Genomic DNA, 17964 nt, shown 5'->3' on the forward strand with positions numbered 1-17964 from the left:
AGGTTCCTTGCCGATTATCGTTCATCAGTAGAAGGAATCACGAACGTTTCCAAAGCCTATAAAAGATGGGATGGCGGACGGATCGCGCTAGTGCTACATGGACATTCGGCCCAATCCATTCATTGATTTCGATCCGAAACCTTTATAATTTTTTATATTGTCTTTTAATATTCCGTGAAGTTTGACAAATGTATCAAAATAACTTTTTCATTCTTCGAGTTTGTTAACAGAGTTCGGTTAAATTTTGTACTTGTTGTTGCTATAATTTTTTTTTAGGAAGAAACAAACGATGGATGAGCAGAGTGGAAGAATCGATTGAAAATTGAAATAAGAATTGGTGAGTGTTTATACTTACGTATTTTGTAATTATGTTTGTACGATCTTTTTTTAATAATTAAAATTCTTCGCAGTTCTGTGATCTCGTTCGTCGACACAATGTTACTTATGTATTTGATACGATGTCGTTGCACGCGATGTATATAATATCAATTTCATATTAGGGTAACGATAATAGAGAGTGCTACGTTCTCGTAATAGGAGGTTTAGATAGTGGAACATTCGAATAGTAGGACGTTTAGATAGCAGGTGTTCGAATAATGGAAATTCTACCGCGTATTGCATCCAGGTGGCGCGATAATTTTGCGTATTACTTGCTATTTTGATTTTTAATCAATGTGGATGTTACACGATATTTATTTGCCCAGTTACATTTTGTTTACGTGTCAAAGAAACGTGATTTGGACGAGTGTTGTTTATTCATCGAATTAGATCCGCGTTGTTTTTCAATGTACGTGAAACGTGATAGTTCTAGTTTTTTTTTTTATTGATCCTGTGCGGAGAAATATCGAAGAAAATTCGACTAACTCGGTTTTCAAAATCCCGTCTATCTCGACGTTTCGTATTTTATCTTGTATATTGCTTTCATATTATATTAGAGCTATAAAACCATGGAAAATTAAAACGTAAATCTTTTATCACTTTTCGAACTGTGCATACAACTGCCTGTGTTATATATCGTTTATTCAAAAGTGATAAATGTTCAAAAGAGCGATACGTTGAAAAAATTATTATTTTATATGGAAAAATTCTATTGTTCAAAACAGTTTTTATGAATTTTTATTTCAAAACAGTTGAAATTCCCTATTCACTTTTTAACTTCGTTTTAACACGGATTTCGATGCAAATTTTGAATGTATAAATTCAAATTAAATTACTTTATTATTTTCATAAATTATTCGATATCTGGTTAAACAAATTTTTTAATTTTCTCATCAATACATATATACAATAATAATGACAATTACTTTATACATTCTATACATTAAATATTCCAATATAATTTAATCCAATCGATACCTTAATTCAAAAAAACTTCTCTAATTTCTACCATTCATGCTTTACAATTTTATACAACCTTAAAGGGAAACACGCAGAAACATTTGAATATTTATAAAATATTCAGTACTCGATCGAAATAAACTTCCTCAATTTTTTTTTACCACGATTTCCAATTTAACACAACTATTCTATATTCTCATTCGACCAACCAACACCGAATAAATTTCTATACCTCTATCTTGAAAGAACTACGCGAAGAACATTTAAGCAACAATCATCCTTCATCTTGCTCACTCATAATTGTGAATTAACGATGCCAAGTGGCACCATGTCGGATTTCCAGTGAAATGGAGAGGGGGAGGGGAAAAAAGTGGATTTCCGGATTTAACGGGGGAACCGGATGACCGGCTCGAAAGCTAGTCTTCGTCCGGAAATGGTTTTAACGAGGTGGTTCGAAAGGGACGCGAGGAATCAAAAAAAGAAAAAAAAAAAGGAAAAGAGAAAAAAAGGATGGTGGACGAAAGAGTCCCCCTTTGGGCGGGGATAATCGCCCCTCGGATTCGCGCGTGCCGCCGCCGATTGATGGAACTGAGCTTCTCGTCGAAATTGTAACGCGTTCAAGGGTCCCTGTATGTTGGAAACGTTCGATTCGAGAGTTGTCCCGGACAGGTATTATCGCGTGGTATTATTATACGTGGTATTCTTCGAGTATCGGTTCACGTTCCGCTTTTGTATTTTCCGGGATAGTACGATTTTCCACCGAGGAAATTACGCGTTTTTTAAAAAATTTGGACGTCAATTCAATTCTTCTCGAATTGAATTTTTAATATCGATATCAAAGTTGTTATAGATTTTCTCTTTTCTTCTTCAAATTTAAAATAATAATTAGGATGAATTTGTTTTTCTAATTTAATTTTATCGATAAATCTGTAGTTCTGAAATTTTATTTAGAAGAAGAGTTAGAAAAGACGAATGTTTGTTAAGGGGATTATTATTTCCATTCGAGGTGTTTCATCGAACTTTGTTTATTAATATTTATATTTGAAATTGTTAGACAAGTTTCGAGAAGGTTTTAAAGTAAAAACGAACGAAATTTTAATGAAGTTTCTTTCTTTGTCGAGGGAAACTTTCTGAAACGAGGAAGAGAGAGAGCAGTTTTTCATAAAAATCTCCACGACTATCACCGGTGGAGATCTGCCGACTCGGTTGCAGTGGGATTAAAACGCTTTTCGAGTTTGTCCCGTTGCTCTCGATTTTGATATGAAACGTGCTCCGAGGTGTTCAAGTTAGATGTTGGTGAATAGGAATAGATAGGATAAAGATAGGGGGAAAAAATGGAAATGACGGAGCGCCTCGTATCTGGTTAATCGAATGGGATTACCTATATCGTTTCGATGGTCAGGATGCATAATAAATCAAAAGGGGTGGGTAAGATTGGAAGTGGATGTCCTTTCGACCTCCTTTCAATCCAATAACGTATCATTCCACGTTGGATGTCACGTTCTTGATTGAAAATTATCGAACTGCTCCTAATTATCCTTATTAATCGGTGGAAAGATTAAAATTTATCCCCTCCCCTCCAAAAAGAGATCAATCATAGTCCGTTCAATTTGAAACGACGAACAAGCAAACAAAGAAATTGCCAAGGGGGTATTAAATTCTGAAAAAAGAAAAAAGAAGAAATAACGTAAGAAGCCTGTTATGCTTTCTCCCGATTGGAACACCAATTTCATTTTTCCACTCTTAAGAAAAGAAGATTGAGAAGGAAGGGGGGAGGGGTTTGTCTTCGAATACTCGAAAAGAGTCAAGGTCGGTAATTAGGGGGAAGGAAAGAAGTCCCACATCGAAGTTTCGTCGTTTTTATTTTATCGTATTAATCATTTATTTCTCGTGACAGGTTGGAAAATTGAAAATGTGTTTACCCCGAAATGAGAGTCTGGAATTTTTTTTTTTTCTTCTTCTTCTTCTTTTTTCTCTCTCGTGTTAATCAAGTTACTGCCTCGTTTCGTTTCTTTTATCGAGAGACTAAAAAAATATCGAGGATCCCTTAAATCCCGTGAAAATAGCAATATCGTCCTACAGAAGAGGAACAAATGTGTTTTTATTAATAAATCGAATTCTAAGACTCGATTATTCTCTGTATTGAGATAGAACTTGAAGAATATTTCTTTCACGTTTATGCGAAAATTTAAGTACTTTGTATTGGGTTAAGAATCAAATCTCATAATTCGTAAAATATGGAATACTTTAAAAAAATAATTCGGACGAAAGTTGTAGGAGGATCGATTATTTCGATATCTGCAAATGAAGAATTTTAGAACTATCAAATTTTGAACAGAGAATAGATAATCATTTTCATTCAAAAAATATTAATTTTCACAATGAAATTTTCAACGATATTATAGAATAAAAGTTTAAACTAGACTAGAAAGAGTTATTCGAATAAACAAAAATTCTACGAGTTACATTAATACAGTTCGAAAATAATAATTTCCAATTTTAACATATCAATGCCAAAATAATTAATAAAAAAAAAAAAAGAATTAAAATACCAAAAATTAAACGAAAGGAATCACAACTCATAAATCCTTGGACTCGAAAATACCCATCAACATTGACGACTCCCTGTCACGCCACGAATCGATCCAAGCTCGAATCGATACGAGATGAAGACAGCAATCAAGCGTACCAATAAAAAAAAACAGAAAAAAATTTCCCTTTTCACGAAACACAGGGAGGGATGAAAAGATGCGATCGAAAAGGCAGCATGTAACGGTTGATGACACCGATCGTTTGGATATGGAACATCGGCACACGGCTGCCGGCCATATCCGAGTTTGCAACGATGACACGCGCACGTCAAACAGAGATTTCGGTTTCGCCTGTCATTTTCGAAAGTTTCGTCACACGGCTGACTCGTGGAAAATCTTGCCATTTTGATGGATGGAATAACATCTTGCGCGACATATTATCTCGAATATTATCCAGTTTCTGCCGCGTCAAAATTCTCCTTTTTTTTTTTTTTTACCTATGCTTTGTTATCCACGTGGATCGATGGTTCGTTTCATTGTTCCCAATTTTTCAAAGAATCGCGTTTCCATGCAGGCGTTTCTATCAAAATGCGCGGGAAACGGGATGATTTATTCATCTCAAGGCGGTTTTAATTGAGAAGAATTTCGCTTTTGGCTTGTATAGCGATTAATCTAGGGGAAAATTCGTGTTCATCGTGGTTGAGCTTGATTAATCGATAGGGGTATTGTTGTTGTCGAGCGTAGTTTCAAGGGAAGAAGAATTTCGTTCCGAATTTTGAGAGTTCTAATCAATAATAATAATAATAATACGAATAATCGAACAGTTTTTGAGAAGGGAAGAAAGAAATTAGATAGATCAGACGGTTCATATTTTTCTACGTTATAATTTTTAATACTTTTTCTTTTATCGCTAGCCTTTATCCGATATGCGTTTAAAATGTAAATTGTACGACAGATACCTATTATTCTCTGATCGATAGATTCGATGTTTATTAACGAGTTGGTTGAAACAATTAGAAGCACGCTTTTGTTATGGAGGAAGCGATGAAATGGCTTCGAGATTGTACGAGACGAAAATGGAATACTAATTAGAAATCAATTGCCTACAAATACTTAATTACATCTCCCTTGACTTTCGTGAAATTATTTCGTCTATAAGCTTATACATTTTTTACAATTCCTGTTAGAGAATCGGATAATTATTTACGTAAATACAGATAGCTGTCTTCGATCTTGATGATTTTTTTTAAATACGTTAGTCAAGATCGCGTTCCATAAAAAATTATTAACAAAATTCTTCGAAACATTTTAGATTAAGTTCAAGTCAGATTAACAAATTTGTTGCTATGAATAATTTTAGATGAAATTAAATTCAGAATTTGTTCAATTTTTGACTTCGTAATTTATATTCAATTTTAGATTAGGTTAATCAAGATCGCGTTCCTTAAAAAATTATTAACAAAATTCTTGGAAACAGTTTAGATTAAGTTCAAGTCAGGTTAACTTTAATCAAATTTATTGGATAATTGATTTTAGATGGAATTTGTTCAATTTCCGACTTCGAAGTTTATATTCAATTTTAGGTTAGGTTAGATTAATCAAGATCGCGTTCCTTAAAAAATTATTAGCAAAATTCTTCGAAACATTTTAGATTAAGTTCAAATCAGGTTAACTTTAATCAAATTTGTTGCTACGAATAATTTTAGATGAAATTGAATTCAGAATTTGTTCAATTTCTGACTTCGTAGTTTATATTCAATTTTAGGTTAGGTTAACCACTTCTCGATAAACCAAATAAAATCTTACGCGATATTATTCAGCGCGTGTGATAATCTTGACAGTCTTATTAATAAAAATCATCGAGATAGAAGAATTTTCATTACTTTTCATAAACCTGATCTGTCGAAAAGCGCTTCGATCCCCCTCTTTGCCTTGAAATTCAAACTTGATATAACAAACTTGGCCCGATTTCGAACCGTAAAATATAATATTCGGTTTGTACGCGTTATTCGAACGTATCCAGTGTTCCCGAGTAACTCGAAAACAGCGAATAATAAACTCGGTTGAATAAATCTCGCAAATTCCTTAATTGCTTCAGCAACTAGCAGCTTCATAACTTGGCTCCGTTTCAAACATCGGGGAGAAAATTAACAAGATTTCGTGCCTTCGGTGTTCATGTTTTTCAATGGGACAACGCTATTTTGGTTACGTACCGTACACTTCGCCCCCTCCTCGAAAACTAATCTATCCGTAATTGGGTTAATATCTTCCGTACCCGTGGAATATTTCTTCAGGGAAATTAACTTTGTTAAATAATTATCAATTCTCTCTTTTTCCTTTCTTTTCTTCTTTTTTTTTTTTTTATAGTTTGAAATAACAGCTTTGATACAGTGGCTTACTTTTTCGAAAATTTTTTAGTCGAGACTTATAATCGACGTTATCGCTATCTTGTTTTTTATTATTTTATTGAAAGGTAAAAAAAGAAAAAGTATCTTCCATTTGATTTTTATAATCCAAATTTAGAAATTTCAATCGTTGGACGAAGTTTTTTTTAGAAAAAAACGATGCGTCGAAATTTTGAAATATTTGAATCGTGTCAAATGTCGAAACATTCGGATCGAAGATAGCTTTTACTCGATCTTGCTATAATTCATTTTCGCGGGGATACTTTTTCACTTTTTTCGCTCGTGCATTCGAAAAAGATTCAAGGATTCCTTCTTTACTCTTCCGTGCTTAAATTATAAATTCGATATAAAATAACTGTGTATCGACTCGCGTGTTTCCCGAACGAGCATCATTTTTCACGTTTTCCGCGTTGCGTACAACGATAGTAATTCGATGCCTCGAGGAGAAACGTTTTCGATATCTTCGATTCGACCCTTACATGCATTCGTCCCGGATTGGATTTTTCGAGGAGGGTCGCGGCAAGCTTTATTTCCATGTTTTCCACGTCGAGTTTATGGCTAGTTACTCGAGAGTAGAGTTTGTTTTATTCGAGAATATCGACTCCTTTCTTTTTTTCACGCGTGTTTACGTGCGCACGAAATTCATTAATTTAGCGTAAATATTCGTTTTTCATTTTACGCGGAAGGGAATATTGCTTGTGAGATAGATAGGTTGAAATTTGTGCGCATAAAAAGGAGGGGGGAAAAAATTCTTTTTTAATTGTTATTTGCAGTAGCCAATTTTCGCGCCAATATTTCCCAATTTAACCTTTTTCACGATATTCCGCCCGTTTCATCACTCTTTAATTTAACACGAACGATTAATTTCTCAAACTCTACTCTTCACGAAATAACTTCTTTCATTTACGTTTCACGCGCGAACGAAAAATTATCCCAATCGTTCATTTTCTTGATAATCCCTTTCCCAATCGCTCCACCCTCTTTCTCCTTTTGTATAATAAAATTCACCTGTGATGTTACCTGTATTAATTAAATAAACATCTTGTCGTATCGATCGATACATATCATCAAGTCATTAGAAAATTACTTACTGTCTCACACACAATTAACAAGAAAATTGGTGTCGAAAAAATATTATTGGCACAAATACTCGCGCCATAAATCCAATAAATGAATCGTAATCGGTGTGTTTGAGAAAGGAAGATGATCATCGAAGCTTTCGTTTGTCGTGCAACACATCGGATAGCACGAACGGATCCTAATCCATCGTTTAGATAAGCGTAAGAATCTTCGTAGACGAAACTTTTCGCTCGTTCCACAATGGAAACGTTCTCTATCAACGGCAGGAATATGAGTCGAATAAACGAACATGATTCGCGTGCCTTATCTTCGTTTACGAAAGAGCGGAGATACGAAAGAGATGACTTAATTTTTGCTCGTACAAACCTTAAACTAATTAACGATAGGCAGGGATGTTCGTGACGTTCGATGTAACGTCTTTGCTCGCAAAAGAGAGAAGACGTAGCGAAACTTTTTCCTCGTATCGTCGCACAATACCTGTGAATTGCATTATATGGAATAGGATATGATAAATGGATCCTAGTTGTTGTGTTCGTTATTTTTGGTGTGCAAAAGGGCGAAGATAAGAGACGATTTAATTTTTGCTCGTGTCATTATACAAGTATTGCCAATTTATTAATATGTATTGTTACAATAATCAATTTGTATAAATGGATCTTAATTCGTTTATGTCATCTTTGCTCGCAAGAAAGTGAAAATAATACGTGAATCGTATCGAACAGCATAATAAACGAATCCTAATCCATCTTCCTCTCTTTTGTAAAAGAGTCAAGATAAGAGGCAACTTAATTTTTGTTCATAAACAATTAACGATAGAATTTAGAAATGTTAATAGCATTGTATAAATGGATCAGGGAAGATAATTGTCTTCGTAGCAAAACCTTTTCTTTATTATCGTCACACAATATTCAAGAATACGCGTACCGATTTGTTCATATTCAAATACTCAATTAGCAATTAAAAAATAGGAAATAGCGCCATATCGGATACGTCAAATGGATTTTAATTCGTGTGTGTCGTTTTTGCTCGCAGAAAAGTGAAAATAATTATTTTCCTGGCAAAACTTTTTCGTCACATAATACTCAAAAATATACTCGAGTCGTATAGAACAATAAACGAATCCTGAATCGTTTTTTGCAAAAATCGTTGTGTCACACAAACATTTCAATTAACATAAATAGATCTTAATCTGCATGTATCATTTTTGTAAAAAAAAAAATAAACTTTCTTTTTCTATCGTCACACAATACTCAAGAATACATGAATCGTATAGAACGGCACAATAAACGGACTCTGATCCATGTGTATTGTTTTCGTTTGCAAAAATCATTGTGTTACACAAACATTTCAATTAACATAAATAGATCCTAATTTGCATGTGTCATCTTTGCAAAAAAAAAACTTTCTTTTTTTATCGTCACGCAATACTCAAAAATATGTGAATCGTATGGAACAACATAATAAACTCTGATCCATGTGCATCGTTTTCTTTGCAAAAATCATTGTGTCACACAAACATTTCAATTAACATAAATAGATTCTAATCTGCATTTTTGCAAAAAAAAATTTTCTTTTCCTATCGTCATACAATATTCAAAAATATGTGATTCGTATAAAACGGCACAATAAACGAACCCTGATCCATGTGCATCGTTTTCGTTTACAAAAATCATTGTGTCACACAAACATTTCAATTAACATAAATAGATTCTAATCTGTATTTTTGCAAAAAAAAATTTCTTTTTCTGATCCATGTGCATCGTTTTCATTTGCAAAAATTATTATGTCACAATTAACATAACACATTTCAATGAACATAAATAGATCCTAATCTGCATGTATCATTTTCCCAAAAAGAATAAACTTTCTTTTCCTATCGTCATATAATACTCAAGAATACGTGAATCGTATGGAACGGCATAATAAACGAACTCTGATTCATGTGCATTGTTTTCGTTTGCAAAAAGTCATTGTGTCACAAATATTTCAATTAACATAAATAGATCCTAATATACATTTTTGCAAAAAAATTTTCCTATCGTCACACAATACTCAAGAATATGTGAATCGTATGGAACGACATAATAAACGAACTCTGATCCATGTGCATCGTTTTCATTTGCAAAAATTATTATGTCACACAATTAACATAACACATTTCAATGAACATAAATAGATCCTAATCTGCATGTATCATTTTCCCAAAAAGAATAAACTTTCTTTTCCTATCGTCACGCAAGAACACGTGGTGAGCGTATTACTCGATAACAAACCCTGATCCATCCAAACGAGGGAGGATAAGAGACGAAGTTAATCGTTGCCCGTAACGTTACGCTTCGTTACGAACGCGTGTATCGGATAGCATAAACGGATCCCAATCCGTGTGCATCGTCTTGGCGCGCTTGCGAAGGGGTCGTGGGCCAAGTTTTTGCCCCCCGAGGGTCGGCGAGAGGCGGCCGAGTTTGCGCCAGTTGGTCTCGCGCCGCACGGAGAGACGCGCGCCGCCGCCAACCGCTCCGCTCCGCTTCCAGCCACCTCGCGCGCGATCCTCGCCAGTCTCGCTCATCCGCTCGTGCCACGCTCACCTGCGCTCGCCGCCCGCTATGCCCGACTCTAACTCGCGCCTCCGCGTCGCTTGACGATCCATCCTCCTCCCCCTCTCCCCCTCCACCCTCCCCCGCCGCTCTCTCCATCCGAATCGCGCGTGAATCGCGTGTGTGTGAACGTTGAAGGGAGTGGAACGAAGCGTGTGGAGTGTTGATTCGAGGAACAGTCGGAGAAAATTGATTCGAAGGGATGAACTGAAGACGGAGGCTGAACCGAAGGGTAGGAAGGAGGGATTTTCGATTTTTACGAAGATCGAAGAAGGAGGGAGTGGGTTGGTGCGGTCGAAAAATTCGAAATTCGACGAATTTTTCATGTGCAATTTTTCATGGCCGAGGAGATAAGAATATTATAAGAATATTGTAAGTACGTGTGTAATACATTTCGAAGGAATTCCAATTGTTGCGGATTGTTGCAACAAATTGAAGGAGGAACATCCCGTCGCCGAGGATCGTAAGAACGTAAGGGAAATTTCGAATAAGGTGAATTTTCACGGAGGATTTATTTCGTGGATAACGTGACAATTTCCAAAAAATTGTATTTTATATTGATTTTAAAAATTCAATCGAATAATAATAATAATAATAATAATAATAATAATATCGTAAGATCTAAGAAAAATTTCGAACAACGAGTTTGAAGAATATTATCGCGCCAGGAATCGTAACATTTCGAAAAAAATTCCAATTATGGGTATATTAGAAATTCAGTCGAGGAACAAGGATATATGATATAAATATCGTTGTGGAGGAATCGTAAGAAATATCTCGGATTTCTCAAAGACTGCGGCGGAATAATAAAATTCTAAAGATCCGAGGAAGATTACAAGAGGATCGCTACGTGCAACGCTGTTTGGCAGAATTATCGCGACAGGGTTAATAGTATCTCCAGGCTTTAGGGGTTCGAGAGATCCGAAGTGGACGATCGTGAGGTTTAACGGGGGCCTGTTAGTTGTAAATCTCCTTTCGTGTCTTGCCTCCATTGCCGTAAACGCCGTACCTCTAACGTTCGAGATAAGTGCGAGAATAATCATCGAATAAGCTCATCTGTTTACCATCGAACACGTGCAAAAGCAAGCCCGATTTCATCCGCTGTAATGTAACGAATAATAACGAATTTTAAAGAGTTCTAAGCACCGAGGAACGCGTGGATAACAACAATAAACAGCGAATAGTGCGCAATTTGTGTCGATATAATTTTAGAGTGAGACGAGGATGAAAGGACGAATGGTTGGTACGTCGTAGCAAGGTCGATGAAGATACGAGCTGGCCATACGGAAACTGGCCAAGGAAGTGTTCGGTTGGATTATTGACAAGAGGAGAGGAGCTGTTCGAGTTGGATACAAGAAAATGGAAAACGTTCACGGGCCGGTGAAACGTTCAGATTGGAAGGATTGACGCGACGATTTGATCGTTTGATTAATCGTTCCATAATACGTTCTGCGTACGTGTTTTTCACCGATTCTGCGTGTCTCTGATTCTTTCTCCAGTTTTCGGATCGAGGATTCCTCGAAGTCTGATCGGTGAGTAAAAATATTTCTAGCTTAAATTCCTGAGAAATCTCGTATAATTTGGGCGAATTGATATTGTTGGAGAGTCGATAAATGTTTTCGTCGGAAACATATATCGAATAAATTGATATTTCAAACGTAGAAGTTAAATTTCTTAGTTAAATTTCTGACTTCAGATTTGGTAATAACGACGATCTAATTAATATCGTTCAAGAGTCAACGTGTTTTTATCGGAAATAAATATTGAATTAATTAATATTGCAATTTGAAATAGGTAATTATAGATATTTTGGAGATAGAGTTTAGTAATTGTTTTAATATCACTTTGTGTATACAATTAGATATGGAATTAGATTTACGTTAGTGTATGAAAGTGAAATTTGAAGATCTCTATCTGTTAAATTAATCCGCTATTTATTTTAACGAAGATTCGCTTCCCGGAATTATGCGAAATAGGTCATCAGTATCCAAGTACGCTAATCAATAATAAAACGAGCTATATTATTTTCCACGAATAATATCCATATAGAGCATTAATAAATTATTCAAATATAGACGAGCAAAAAAAAAAAAAAAAAAAAGAACGAGTTTCAATATTTTTGATCCGAAATGATTTCAATCCACGAGCGAAAATTTACATTTTTATTACACGAAATACACATTTATAACGGGAGATCATTTACAAAGCATATACGTACGATTCGTAATTTCCAATTTATCAAAATATGATACGAGTCTCTGACCTCGGTAAATATTTTCATCGATATTTCGTCCAATTTTGTAATTTTCATTTGTTATTATTCTTCTGGTATTTTTTTTTTTTCCCCCCTCTCTCTCGGAACAAGCGTATAAACTTGGCGTTGAAATTCGTGCTTCATGGAACGTGTTTTGTTCACGTGCAGTGATTGATAAAATAACTGGACAAACGCGTTTCGACTTGGTTGCGTATATAACATGGACGTTCGCAAACTGATGTAAATATTTGCCTGGAAAATTAAGCGAACAAAATTCCTCGTTTGTTTCCTCTTCCCATGTTACGATATGGGTAAATTTTTATCCGAAAGAAACGTCCTTACGAATCGAACGCGTTTGTTTGAATTTCTGCTTATAAAAAGAACGAGAAAATTATCTCTTAAATTTCAAATAAGAGAAAAAAGAATAGAAATTTATATATATATATATAAATTACTCTTCTTTCGATTAATCTAACGAGTAAAAATTAAATCTGAAATGGAAGATAAAATATCAAAGGTAAAAAAAGAAAAAGAATAATAAAAATGAATATGAGAGAAAAATTTAATTTTTGCGAAATTTAATTTTTTTGAATTTCATTGAATTTCACGGTTTGAATTTCGTAACGGTAATTAGATACAGATTAATTAATTTAAGGGATTGTCAGGTATAACGGGACGGGAAAGAATTTTCTTCTTACAACGCGAAGGAAGTTTCTTATTCGTCGCGTGATAAGAAAGAAAAAGATGTCACAGCAATTCTTACAGTTAGTTGAGCTCCCAAGGATGGGAGTGGAGCGGGTCGAAAAAAGTTGGGGAATTGAGTTATCTTCATATTTCCTCTTCTTATCGTCAAATCTAACGTGTCCTTTTACCGGCGAATACTTAAACTTTTTTAATCCTTATTAAATTTTATACCTTATAATCTTTTATACGTCGATCGAAAAAAATTTAACATTTTTATCGGTAGGAAATTTTTTTAATTAAAACTTGAATCTTATATCCAGAATTTTGCTAAATTTTTAGGCAATCGTTATCCCGGCCGCGTAAAAAGAAAATAAATTCCGATTCAAATTATATTCCATATACTCGTATTAGATTTATTTCTTCTTAAATTTTGGATCTCACATGCTTTGAATATTTATAACAATCCAAATCACACTCTATGCATCGTAACTTTTTTCTCAAGTTTAAAATTTTAATTTCATTTTCAAATTTTTCCAAGAGAAAAGAGTTAAATGTTAAAATTTCGTTTTTTTTTTAATTTTAACAAAATATAATAACGATTTTCCTAAATTTTCATGGATAATTGTCTCGGCCATCGAACGACGTCAAAAAAAAAAAAAGAAAAAAATAACCCAATAATGTCAACTCCAAGTTACGTTCTGTCAAAGACAAGCTCGTAAATTTGTTCCAAATACCATGACACGTTACGTATCTATACAATTCTATATACGCAACGATTCGGTTAAGCTGTCTTCGATTCGGGTCAAATGTAAAAGCTCCTATTACGATTCACCAGTTAACCGCGAGTCTATGACCTGCATCTCGTGTTCAGATCGGCCGGCCAGGCCTCCCTGCAACTTTGCGTCCGTATTTTACATTTATGCGCAAGATAAGTCCATCCTATGTATCCGGTTTATTGTACACCTCATCTGTATCGACTTTTCCGCACCACTTTCCGTTCTTCCCTTCCGCCCGCGATTTTTCTCCAAGTATTACGATCTTACATCATGTGGAACAGATAGAATTTTAAAGGGAATTCGACGCGTTGAATTGCATACAGTTCTTGAAAAGATTAAATTTTCAATAATTCGGATAGTTTTTCTGTAAAAAGAATTTTCCAAATTTCAAATTTCGTAAGATCGCTTTGAAGATCGCTCATTTATTGTTGAGGTTAGTTCAGGTTATAAATTTTCAACATTTATTTCGATACACGGAAATGTGATAAACGAGGAGTTATTTATGATGTATCGTGGTCACGAAATAATGAAGTCGTCAAAAAATATTGTGAACACTCCACAAGACAGATTTTCAATATCTATCTCGATATTTCGATAAAACTCGAAATCAATTGATTTAAAGTGCACTATTTAAAAAAAAAAAAAAGAATCGCAGTTTAGTTGTGAACGAATATTTTACGAAATTTTAGAAAACATCTCGTTGAGAATAAAATTCTTGATATTCTTCATCGCATTTCAAATTGTCGGTTCGAACATAACCTCAAAATCACGAACGGGCAAATTAACGAACGGTGCCCCATCGAAATTACGATCGCGCGTGAATCTCAAAATGGAAAGTCAAAAATACAGAGCACTGTTGATAGATACGAGTATAAAACGAATGGAATAACCAATAGCTTTTCAACAATGACGCGTTATTTGGATCGGTAATATTGAAGCGGACGTTTCGAGTGCGCCCCATCCAACGTTTCATTTACGATATAATGCCGAATTTGGTGGAGTATCGTTACGGTTTTAAAACGTTTCCAGGATTTTCGCGGGAACCTTTGTTTCCCGATTCGAGTGAACTCGCCGAGCTACCAAGTTTTTCAAGCGGAGTTGGAGGGTTTTCTGCCATGGTCGTACGAATTTTCTTCTTTTTTTTTTATTTTTCTCTCTCTTTCCCCTTTTGTTTCTCGATCGAGGTACGATTGTTCGATGATACGAGCGAAGGGAGGATGGAAATGCTCGATTGTTCGTTACGCGGAACAACATTTTTCTGTTTCTTTGTAACGGAGCAAATGTAAGAAAGTCTTTTTTGAAGAATAATTTTTATAAAAAAATTTGTTTTCATTTTGTGAATAGTTTTTTTTAGAAGTTATGGCAATTTAGTATTATACGATATTGCAATGTTATTATTGAACATTAAAAATTTTAAATATCGGAGTATGATTGTTTGATAATACAAGGGGGGAAAGAATAGATTTGGATTTATTATCGTTTTTCTTTTTTTTTTTTTTAATCTTATGGAAGATTATTTCTTATTTTAAATATTCATAAAAAAACTCGTATAAAAGTTCTTTCTCTGAATTTTATTCCTGTCTATTATTTTTCCAACGCGATAAATTTCATTCAGTGTTGGCAAAGAAATAAAGCAAGGACCACATCTGTGTATCTACTAAATGCATTTCGACGTCATGTTAAGCGATAACGATTTTATTATCGTTTAAAAATAACGAATAAATGAAATAATAACGGTATAAAAAGAATTTTAATCGTACAATGGATACGCGAAAAGCGACGAAAAAACATTTTCGAAAAAATTCAATTTTCGTATATACATATATATATATATATAGATATTTGAACCGTGAGTTACCCCAATGATACTCCTTTTGTCAGAATTTCACGCTGTCAACGGAATCCAATTAAATATCGGATCTGCCTTTTGCGTTAATGGATTTATACAGGGAAGAAAAATCACATCTATCGGTGAAAAAAAAAAAAAAAGGAAAAAAAATATTTTAATTCAACAATTTTTTCCCAAAAACAAAACAACAAATCTTTTTTCTTTTTTTTTTATCAACAACTTAAAATGACATAACACTTTTATAATTCGATCAAGAGAATTTTCCCTCTTTTTTCATTTCATTTTCATCGCGTAAAAATTATCGAAAATTATTCGTTCGCATCGAATTCGAACGTGAAAAATTTTAATACCATTATAACGAGAAAAAACGAGAGCAAAAAAAGGAGAGAGAGAGAGGGAGAGAGGGAGAGAGAGAGAAGAAAAATAACATAAAATAAAATAAAATAAAGAGACGAAAAAAAAAAGGAAAAAGAATAGTTAAAAACGGACAGTCGTTTTATTCGGGTCGCGTTAAAGCATGAAATGAACTCTAATCGGTCAGTGTTGCGCGCGCCAATCCATCCCCCTCTTTTGAAAATCGGATCGTATTTGGACAACTCGTTAAATATTTCACACAGGGTTTCGCAAACCTGTGGCGGACAACTTTGCTTTCGCCCTCGTACTCGAAATTCTTCGTTAACGATTCCATCGACGCGTTATTTAATTTATTTAATTTATTTTCGGTCTCCAGAGGGGGTTGGAGGAGACCGGTGCAAACAATCGGTCGGCGGTGAAAATTGATGCTCGCCGACCAGTTTCGCGAATGTACATATTCTCCACAAGTACAATTGGAACCACGATTGTGCTAATTCATCAAGTTTTCCCACGTTTTTTTCTTCTTCTTTTTTGCCTCCTTGATGTTCGACTCTGCTCTGGTCGAGTATAAATCCGATCGCAGAGAAAAGACAAGTTGAGGGACGTGTAACGTAGTTTGAGAAATTTAGTATTTCTGTGATTTGTGTTAAAAAATTTTAACGATGTTTGTAATATCGATGAATCGTGGAAAGTATGCTTTTTTTTTTATTTTCGTTCACTTCTTTATCATTTCTTTATTCTTACTTGTTATGTATTTTGTTATATTTTCTCTCGTATATTTTTCTCAGATTCAAAATTTCTTTTTAAAACAAAAGCAAACGCGGTCGTTTACAGTATGTACAGCGATGGAAAAGTTACAGTTACGAAGTTTGTTTTTGGGGATCATTAAATTTTTCCGGATAACAGATATATTTAACGAACGTGGCTTGTGTTTATTAATTCGCTGATTCCGTAACTTATCTAATCATTCTCCTATTGCAATAAGCAATAAGTTTGTATATACGCTGTGTATAAATATTTCAAAGCGTCGAATTCAAGATTCATACATAATAGAGCATAATAGACACGTAGCAGATATATATTATATCATTCCACGTAATATCAATGCATTAACTTGGCCAGAAGTTATTTATCCTTGGAAAGGAAATATTCGACGATAGAAAAAATTAATTAATAATTTAAATTGAATCACCTCTATTTTATTTTTCTGAGTTAAACAATTCCATCGTTACAATTTCACCGTTTACAAAACAATTATCCAACAATTTAATCAAATTGTTAATAGCTTTCTTTATTTTATATCCTATTCGTGAAAACTTTTTGCAAAAAAACGGAAAAGGATTTTTACAAAAAAAAAAAGGAATCGAATAGTAAAGTTTGGATTGACGAAATTATATACTTCTAACGTTAATATTTCTCCGTGTTTTGCATTAATGAACGCATTTCTGTCTCGATAAATTGACAAAGATAAATTGAATGAAATCGGTGTTAAATTCCACATTCGTACCAATCGTTAAATAACAACGAATTCTGTTATAATAGAATACAATTAGTCAAATAACGATAATTGACGGGAATATTCCGTTGATTAAAGACCGATTTTATCGTATTTGCCCGCGAGATAGCAACAATAATGGATTCCCTGTGTGGATAAGTAATTCGAGCGAAAATATTTGTCGGAAAATTGAGATGGATAATTTACATATCGTTAAGCAGGGCGTGATATCAATACCGCACTTTACACATTGTTCACATTGTCGCGGCCAAATCTACTTACGTTTCTTTGATATCGGAATTTTTATTTATATAAAATAAAGAATCGAAAGAAAAATTCCTTTCTTTCAGTCAGGATCGTCAAAGTTTTATTATAACGAAATACCTTTGCTAAAAAGATTTTTACCATCTGTTCCTATTTAAAAAGCTTCGCAAAATTATCTTACATTTTTTAGAAATATTTCGCTTCATCCTATTGCGAATAATTCGAGTAGTATAATTTTCACACAATTATTTTTTATTAGTACACTGTATAAAAATAATCTGTAGATCGAAAGATTCTCACCCTTAAATTATTATACGATTGTAGAAGAGATTGAGAAGAA

At 34.1% G+C, this 17964-nt stretch overlaps 1 protein-coding gene across 7 annotated transcripts in view; it reads left to right on the top strand.

Annotated features, from left to right (window-relative positions):
- Nucleotides 1-2: 2 nt before the first annotated feature.
- The window catches only part of LOC114576766 (cysteine-rich venom protein-like), a 94578-nt gene continuing 76616 nt past the window's right edge, over nt 3-17964 (top strand). For 4 of the 7 annotated variants that reach the window (XR_009829194.1, XM_062072838.1, XM_062072834.1 and 1 more), the window contains exon 1: nt 82-337. The gene's annotated coding sequence lies outside the window, so the exon portion shown is untranslated. Of the gene's footprint in view, nt 338-9836; nt 11481-17964 lie in introns of those variants that run through there. The other 3 variants (XM_062072837.1, XM_062072833.1, XM_062072832.1) reach the window with 2 other exon arrangements.

Source organism: Apis cerana, linkage group LG3, assembly GCF_029169275.1.
Source record: "Apis cerana isolate GH-2021 linkage group LG3, AcerK_1.0, whole genome shotgun sequence".
NCBI lineage: Eukaryota > Metazoa > Arthropoda > Insecta > Hymenoptera > Apidae > Apis > Apis cerana.